At 46.2% G+C, this 8,970-nt stretch overlaps 2 long non-coding RNA genes across 2 annotated transcripts in view; one reads left to right on the top strand and one right to left on the bottom strand.

Moving 5' to 3' along the window:
- Nucleotides 1-5,351: 5,351 nt before the first annotated feature.
- The window catches only part of LOC108446748, a 17,556-nt gene continuing 13,937 nt past the window's right edge, over nt 5,352-8,970 (bottom strand). Inside the window, exon 3 of the long non-coding RNA XR_001862042.1 lies at nt 5,352-5,735. This is a non-coding gene — a long non-coding RNA (uncharacterized LOC108446748). The remainder of the gene's footprint in view (nt 5,736-8,970) is intronic.
- LOC108446747 lies at nt 5,729-8,960 on the top strand. The gene is made up of 3 exons (XR_001862041.1): nt 5,729-5,845; nt 6,338-6,441; nt 8,429-8,960. It is a non-coding gene; the product is annotated as an uncharacterized LOC108446747 (long non-coding RNA).

Genomic DNA, 8,970 nt, shown 5'->3' with positions numbered 1-8,970 from the left:
CCTGCTGAAAAGGCCTTTTTAAGTCTCCAATTTGGCACTTTTACGTAGGATTTCGACCCCCATAAACAGGGAGGCAGCAGCTGTGAGCAGCGGGGAAGGCGGCTGGGAGGGCAGGGTGTGCAGCAAACAGCTGGTATTTATGTTGTCAGCCTCCAGCTTGCAAATGCTGCATTTCATAAGCTGTGTGGTTCTGTTACTGGTGCAAATGGATGTGCTCAGATGCAGCAGATCTCCAGGAGAATCCAAAAGGAAGTATTTTTGCAGCCATGTCGTGCTGCAAGCTGTACCACCGGGGCTTCCTGAGCCCAAGATGTCATCTGCAGCTTGGGTAGACTTTCCTGCCTTAAAAACCTCTAATCCTGCCCTAAAAACCTCTAATCCTGCCCAACTTGTCCCCATGGAGGCCAATGTCATCGTGTCCATGGTTTTTACAGCTTCATGAGGCAACCAATGAAAAAAGGTTGCGCCAGATGACTTTAATGCTCCCTTCCAAACCAAACCATTCTGTGATAAAAAAGCCATTATTGACACTTCTTTTGAAGATTCTACCTGGTGGTTCAATTTGTTGCACTCCTGCAGTTGGGTTGCAAGAGTGTGGATGCAAAAATAAGCAGCCCAGTCATCAAAATGGGAACTGCAACATTTTTTTTAATGCTGTACAAAAACATGCGGTTTCATCTGGGTACTTAGAGATGCACCTTCTAATTACCCATGGAGATGGTAACTATAAACCTCTGCTCCTGGGCACAGTTACAACATCTTTCATTCTTTTAAGGCAGTTTCCTTGTTTCCTTGCCACTTTTTCTTAAGCAGCTCTGAGACTGGATGTAGGAGCACAGTAGTCATAGTGGGAACTCAAACTCAGCACTAGCAGATGCCTCACTTCAGAATATTTGTAGCTGTTGATACCAGTAGTGAAGTTTGGCAAAAGCCATGTGATCTTAAGAGGCAGAATGGGTTCAGTGTAGCTGATTCTCATGAAATGGGAATCAAAGTCACGAGTGCCAACAAGAACCTTCTGAAAAGTGTTTGCTCCTTATTGACTCACACTGCTTTGGGCAAGCAAGGCACAGCCAGGATTTGGGTTACTGTTTTCGTGCATTTTGTCATTTCTTTCTTGTGAACAGGACAAATACCTGATAGGAAAAATTAATTATGCAGAGGTTCAAGATGGATTTTTATGGGGTGAGGGTGAAAGCCGAAAAGGATGGTATTTAAGAGGTTTGCTGCACAACTATTTCGCTTTTCGTTGGATTTAAAGCTGGTTCTAAAGCCCAGTATTTCTAAATATATGTGTTTTCCAAACTCCTGCTTTCTTACATCCAGCAATTCCTGTATATAATTGTAGTGTTGCCAGGCCATGGGGTTTCTTTCATAATTCTTGCAATTTGCTATGATGCTTTTCTAGAGCCTGATTTCTTGTGTTTGTGAGAAATTCAGCTCTTGTCAAGCAAATAAACAAAGCTCCTGGTCATCTTGATTAAGGTTTAAAAATGTAAGGTTAAGTAAGGTTTAAAAAATAAAAAAAAGAGGAAGGGGACCTGGAGTCATCATTCAGATGCTGGAGATTCTCTAAGGAAATAATAAATTGTGTTTTCTAGATTGCCTGGAGGTGTAACAGCTCCCAGAGGAGAGACAGCTCCTCAGGTTCCCTCCAAGAGGTCTCTTCCACAGCCTCCCTGGCAAAGCTATCCATAGGGATTGAGGCCTCAGCTGTCAGCCAAGGAAGCTGCAGAATGTACCCACAGCCCATGGACAGGAAAGGTCGTGGCTTGGGAATGTCCTTCCTCAGAATCATGGAATCACAAAGTGGCCTGGGGATGGAAGGGACTGTAAAGCTCATCCCATTCCAATCCCCTGCCATGGCAGGGACACCTTCCACTATCCCACGTTGCTCCAAGCCCCGTCCAGCCTGGCCTTGGGCACTGCCAGGGATCCAGGGGCAGCCACAGCTGCTCTGGGCACCCTGTGCCAGGGCCTCCCCACCCTCACAGACAGCAATTCCTTCCCAATATCCCATCCCCCTTTGGCAGTGGGAAGCTATTCCCTGTGTCCTGTCACTACATGTTCTTGTGAAAAGTCCCTCTCCATGTTTCCTGTTGGCTCTTTCAGTCACTGGAAGGACACAGCTAGGTTTCCCTGAAGCCTTCTCTCCTCCAGGCTGAACAATCCCAATTCTCTCATCCTTTCCTACTCTCATAGAAAAAGCCTAAGAAAGTGGATTGAATATTTCCTACTAGACAGGAGACATTCAAACATTGAAGTATTGCCACCTTAGAGCCAAAACTGCCCTTTTAAACCCACCTTGGCAGCTGCAAAGATGAAATGGAGATGCAGGAAGGCCAAGGACCTCAGCAGTCTCCTAAGCTGCCTGGTCCTCTAAGGATCCAGGCGCTCTAGCTGAAGCAAGAGACCAAAACTCACAGGGTGTTTCACCGCAGCATTGGTGCTTTAGGGAAAACTCATTTCATGTGAGCACTGGTAGCTCCTGGGGAGCTGAGAGTGGCCGGGAACACCTCCTTACCCAACCCTTCCAGCAGCGAGTATTGGTGTCACTCTGAATAGATGGGAAACCTGCTGTTGCTCATCTCCAGAGTGGGGTGGGTGGTGGAGCCCTGCCAAACATGGGTGTGTGCAGCCTGGCAACACATCTATGGTGCAAAAAAAGGGATGTGCAGGATTTTCCAGGGGACATCTGGGGAGCATTCCAGCAGGGGGGTTGTTTGAGAGATGCTACAGACACCTGAGGTCCTGTAGGATCTGCTCGGTGTGCAGAAGGACCAAACTTCCAAGCTTGGAAGGATGCTCTGACATCTCCAGTGCTCTCCCATCCCAAGGTCTCTCCAGGGTCCAACCCTTCCTGCTTGTGGGGGAGAGGGGGGGTTGACTCCCTGGTCCTCCCCGAGCCCCTCAGTGCCTTTAGCCCTTTCTTTTCCCTGAATCACCCTACCAAGAACCCACAGAACAATGCCTCCATTACACTGATGCCTCCATTACTCTTCACAAACTCATCTCCACAGACATAGTAGCAACAACATAAAATATCCTCAGATTTAAAAGAAGTATGTTCCTTGAGCAGGAAAAAATCTAGAGTGGTGAAATTAATTCAAAGCATGGTGATAGGTAGAGGTTTACTTACAAATACTTGAGCTCATTTGGTTAATTGTTCTACTCATCAGCATTTGGGCAAGAAAATTGCTTGAATTTGAAAATATATGACTGCCTTCCCAAACTTTTTATTGCAGTTTTTGGATTGTTGCACAAAATGCAGTACAACTGACATCAACTTTTGGTCTTCCAAAATGTAATGCAACTGGGAGAAAAGAAAATCTCATCAGCAGAGAGAGGAAGAGAGAATTCCCTACTTCCATTTGTTTTGTGTGTGTGCCCAGTTTCTGTATTCCCTGCGGATCTTTCAAAGACCATGATTACAAAACGCAGGAAGGTGTGTTTGGGAAGCTGAAGCACCAGACGGTAGCACCTCAAAACGTCTTAAGACTGATTTATCAAAAAATTTACTACCTTCAGAGTTAATGAAATCCTTTGAACACAGAGGTGTGATGCACAGGAGATGAAGGATTTGTTGCAGTTGTTGCGTGATGTTGGGAGATGTGCCACAAGCCCACATAATGCTGTGCATGACACCCTCCCCTCACTCTGTGTTTACCCAATGTGCTCCTCAAGGCTTCAGGGGACACCAACACAGCCAGGACAAGGCAAAGGACAGGAAATAATAAGGGCTAGACAGAGGCATTAAGGGTCTTGTAATTTCAGATCCTTTTTCCTGGCGCCACAGACAATACTCATTCTGCAAGAAATTATCTTTATCCCAAATAGGATTTCACTTTTCTACCTCTTTTCCCTAAAAAAACCCAAAAAAATGGGGAGGGAGAGAGAAAGAGAGCAGGTGAGCACAACATATCCCTTGCTTTTTGGGAACCATGATCCTATTTTACTGTGTATCAGGAAAATGTTGAAAAAAAATAGATGTCAGTTCGGGAATATTTTGCAGGTGGAGTTACAAGTCAACTGAAAAATGAAACAAAAAAATCTCTTGGCGTCCCTCTTTCCCAGATGCAGCCAAGATTCCTGCTTTGACTTGATCCAGGCAAGGGAGGGAGCACAGCCTGTTCCTGCAACGCACTGAGAAGCAAGGGGTGTTTGTTTTCTGTTATCAGCAAAGGGTGATGATGAGCTTACTGTCCGTGAGATAATCTATTTTTTATTACTGTGGGTTAGATCAAGTGCACCATGGTTTGGAACAACAATAAAAGACAAAAATCCCCCCAAAACTGGAAAAAATCCCCACCCTTCTCTTTTGCATTGGTGATAAAGTGGTATTTTTTGTCAGAGTGCCCACCCTGGAGCACACTTTAATAATATTAGCGGTTATTACATGCAGAGCGGCTTTTCACGTCACATGAGCCAGCCTTGAAAGCAAATCCCAGTCTCTCTGTGAAATCCACTTGATCCTCATGTTGAAACACAGCTATTTCCAGATGATACAAAGCACCTGTTTAACAGGGAGCTGGGGCAGGAAAATCCCATATTCCAGTCAAAATGGCAGGAGGAACTTATTGGCTATTTAACCAAATCAGTCACTGGCCACATAGGGCAGGTCACTGTTGTGCTTCCACAAAAATTGTTAAAACATGGAAGTGTTTCAGCAGCTCCCTGACCAGCTGAGCCAGAAAGAATTGTCCTCTGCTCCCACCCTGGACATACAACCATCTTTTGCCATGACCAGAGGGGACCAGTGTTTAGCTGCCATGGCTACAGGCTGACACATCATTAACGTAATTATGGTGTTAGGAAGAGAACAAATGATCCAAAGATCACTAGCAAGTCAAGGCCCCTTCTTATGGAGGAGACCTTTGAGGGCATTTCACAGGGAATCCCAGAATGGTTTGGGATGGAAGGGACCTTAAAACTCATTCAGTTCCACCCCTTCCACTGTCCCAGGGTGTTCCAAGCCCTGTCCAACCTGGCCTGGGACACTTCCAGGAATGGGGCAGCCACAGCTGCTCTTGGAAACCTGTGCCAGGGCCTGCCCACCCTCACAGGGAAGGATTTCCTCCCAGCATCCATGCTAAATTCCCCCTCTAAGTTTAAAACTGTTGCTCCTTGTCCTATCACTATCTGCCCCCTGTAAAAAGCCACTTTCCAAGGAAGAGGAGATGCTTCTCAATGCAATAAGGCGTTTAACACAAGAGAAACTTCTTGAGAGAGCAGTTGGAGACTACTCAAAATAAATTGCTGGAGGGTATTTAGGGACCTGTTCTTCCTATGCTTGCAAAATCTGAATGAATAGGCTTCATCCAGATTCATTGCTGGATGAATTGTGGCAGGAAGGTTACAAAATCACTCATATTCTGCAGTGTAATTAAGCTGACCTCTCCCCTTCCTGTCTTCACAGCACCACACTGTAATTCAGGGATGTAACTTGTGGGTCTGACACCCACGGGATCACCCGTGGAGCACAGGTACCCCAGCCCACGCCGTTCCCACAGGACACACACTCCCAGCACTGCACCCCGGGGCTTAAAACGACACCAAATTCACCAGCAAAGTCACGGTGCCCACCAGATGCACTGCCAAACCTGAAGAGGATGTCTCGTATGAGCAGGAGTGCATGGATAAGAGAACAATGTGATTTGGGGCAGACAAAAGGCTTGAAATCTGAGCTTACCAAAGTATCCAGGCAGCAGCTGCAGCAAACACTTCCCGGGCAGAGCCTGTTAAAGGAGAAGGATCTGCATTCACCCAGCTCTCCCAGGTGCCATCACAGCAAGGAGAATGAAGATCTTTTGCTCTGCACGACTCCCTGACAGGAGGGGGCAGCCAGGTGGGGGTCAGTCTCTTCCCCCAGTTAACAAGTGACAGGATGAGAGGAAATGGCCTCAAGCTGTACCAGGGGACGCTCAGGTTGGATACTAGGGAAAATTTTTCCATGGAAAGGGTTGTCCAGCTCTGGCACAGCTGCCCAGGGCAGTTTTGGAGTCCCCATGCCTGGAGGGTTTTAAAAGTTTGATGGATGTGGCACTTGGGGACATGGGTCAGTGGTGGCCTTGGCAGAGCTGGGAGTGGTTGGACTTGATGGTCTGAGGGCTTTTCCAACCTAAACATCTCAATGATTCTAAGAGATTTCCATCGACTTGGAGCAGCACAGAAAGAGAAGGGCCAGCTGGACCATCCAACCTGGAGACAGAAGGCTCCTCGGTGTCCTCAGGCTGCTAAAAGTTTTGACATTCCAGTCTCAGCCAGAGGTTTGTCACAGTCAGTGGAGACAATGGGCACTATAGAAGGCAATTTATCTCATATTTATCCTTTTTCTTAGGGAGGAATGGACACTCCTGAAGAGCTCTTCGGACTCTGCTGCCTGCAGAGAGGATCTGCATGACCACATGAGGGGAGTCCACCATGAAGGTGCTCTATTTCCAGGTGTGTCTTCTCCAAGGCGCCATTTTTATCTACATTAATATTTGTATTTTTCATAGCCAGTTTTGTTTCCCCTGCTCAATGTCAGTGATGTTGGAACAACCTATTCTTTCTCCAAGCATTTAATTCCCAAGATGTTTCCAAAACAATTTTCAGTGCAGCTTTCGTACTGGTCCCGTCAGTGTGTCTTTGAGCTCATGTTACCACAAGTTCAGCAGCAAGTAAAGCATCATCATTTACACTGCACGCAGGATGCAGGTGCTTTTGAGGTTTTTGTCATTGTTTTCTAAAGGAAGCCATGGATTTGGAGTTCTCCCTGTGTTTTCCATCAGGGTATATCTGCAGCACGACAGCACCGAAGCTGTGGAACAGGCACACTTCCAAATTTCACCAGCTTTAGTCCCAGTATCAACTGTTTGCAGATAGCTGTCCCTGTAATCTGCAGGCTGCAGCTTGTACACAAGGGAAGCCAAAATAATGCATGTTACTGGAAAGCTGATGGGCGGACATGCCCAGGAATATTCTCCCCCACACTGGTGAAGATGTGTAGGCTTTTTTTTTTGTTTAAAACCACATTCTTGATGGAAAGGGAGAATCTTAACTCCCCAGAACAGGCTTATTTTATTTGGAGTTTTTAATTTGCAGTCAGATTTTTGTTGTTTTTCTTCCATTTCTTGGAATTTGTACTTCTGTGAAAGAAAAACCACATTTCCTTTCTCCTTCCTGCCACTCAGGTGTTCCTGTTGTCACTTGCTGACAGTGACAAAGAGCTTTCTATATTTCAGTCACTTAGAAAAGCTGAAAATACCTACAGAGCTTCTTCCTGGGGACTTGTAGCCACACGCAGGGGCCTGTGCACAGCTGGGAAGTGCCACTGACTCATTATTAAGGATCTCAGCCAGGTGGACATCTAAATCCAGATAATCCAACTGCTGATATACATAGAAAGAAGGGAAACAGAACCAGAAGGAGACCACAGGGCAGAACAGCGCTGAAAAGCTCTGTTAAGTGATCCACTGTAGGAAAAGTTGAGCTGTTGCTATTGCTGAGTGGTTTGGGATTTTTTTCCTGATTTTTTGGGGCAAGAGGATCTCCTGGAAGGTAGGCTGTGGCATCAAAACTCTTCTTTCCCTCAAAGTTTGTCCCCATCCCCACTGCTGCAATCCCCCATTAAGCTGCAGGTGTAAATGCTCCTGGCAGGTCCCGAGTATGAGGTGAAACTCTACTAAACTCCTTCTATTAAACACCCGATTTCATGGCTGGAGTTTGGAGGCAAAATGACAAGGGTAATCCAAATAAATGGGATACTTGCAACTCCCAAAAAGCAAACCCACAGACAGCTCTCTTTGCTTTACCCAGGGAAGTTTGACATTTGCAAGCAAGGTCAGCTCAACTTCAGACATACCCCCAAACCATTTCATCCAGTTGTGGCATTTCAAGCAGATGAAATTTCAAAGGAAAATTTGAAAATGGGCATGTTATTATGGATATAAACATGGATGAGCCATTTTTCGTGAAGGGGAGACAGTGTTTACTGTTGCTGAGCTGTAGAGTAGATAAATAAAAGCATCCTTGAGTGCGTTCAGCTGTGTTCTGCTACAGGGAGCTTCTCTGGTTGTAGACAAGATATAAAAAACATATATCCATATCCATAAAAACTTCCACAGAACAAGCACCAGCGTTATTTCTCATCCAGTGCTGCTTGCACACCTCTACTTTCACAGTAGCAACTTTTTGTTAAGGGAAAAATGATTGTTTAAATTTCTCAGCTATTCTGTTGGTGGTTTTTGGTGAAGTGTTCCTGCAGTGATGGCCCTGTGCTCAGCAGGACCCAGGAGGGAGCCACCCTGTCCCCATCAGAATCTTCACCTCAGCCACAGCCTGGGGACTGAGAACATGGCTTTGTACCAATTCCATAAAACTGGTACAAACTGGGGCATTCAATTCTCTCATTTTCGAGATGCCTTAAAATAAACACCCTTTCTTGCAGGATACATGTGACAGACACTCAACCCCAGCCTTGCTCAGGAAATTGCCTTGCATCTAGAAGGGAAAAAAGCCTCACCAACTTGCCGCCTCCATAAATCAGCCATCTGAAGAATGTAAACTGGTGCAGCGTGGCTCTATCAGCACTTACAGCTCCGAGTGCTTCGCAGAGGTTTACACAACGTGAACTATTTTCATCTCTCCTAAAATAAATCTCGTGCTATAAATTAACAAACTTTCCAGGAAACATGACAAAAACCCACCCGTCAGTGCTGACCTCTGGGGCTCAGTTATAGAGCTCATAAAAAGGAGAAGTTTCCCTGGCGGATGAAAGGAGCTGGAGAGCTGAGTTTATCTGTGGGTGTTTGGGGAAGAAGGTCACCCGCGGCACATCGCGATGCCGCTGCAATGCGAGAAGGTGTTTTGGAAAGGGTTTGACAGATGATGGGGGGAAGCCAGGAGGAGACCAACGCAGTCCTCTCCTTCCTGGCCTTCACAGGCTCCAAGGACATAACCCAGAATCAGACTGCGCGAGACGCAGGGACG

Source organism: Corvus brachyrhynchos, unplaced genomic scaffold (genome assembly GCF_000691975.1).
Source record: "Corvus brachyrhynchos isolate BGI_N302 unplaced genomic scaffold, ASM69197v1 scaffold285, whole genome shotgun sequence".
Lineage (NCBI taxonomy): Eukaryota > Metazoa > Chordata > Aves > Passeriformes > Corvidae > Corvus > Corvus brachyrhynchos.
Note: the sequence above shows the minus strand (reverse complement) of the source record. Positions and strands in the feature narration are given on the sequence as shown.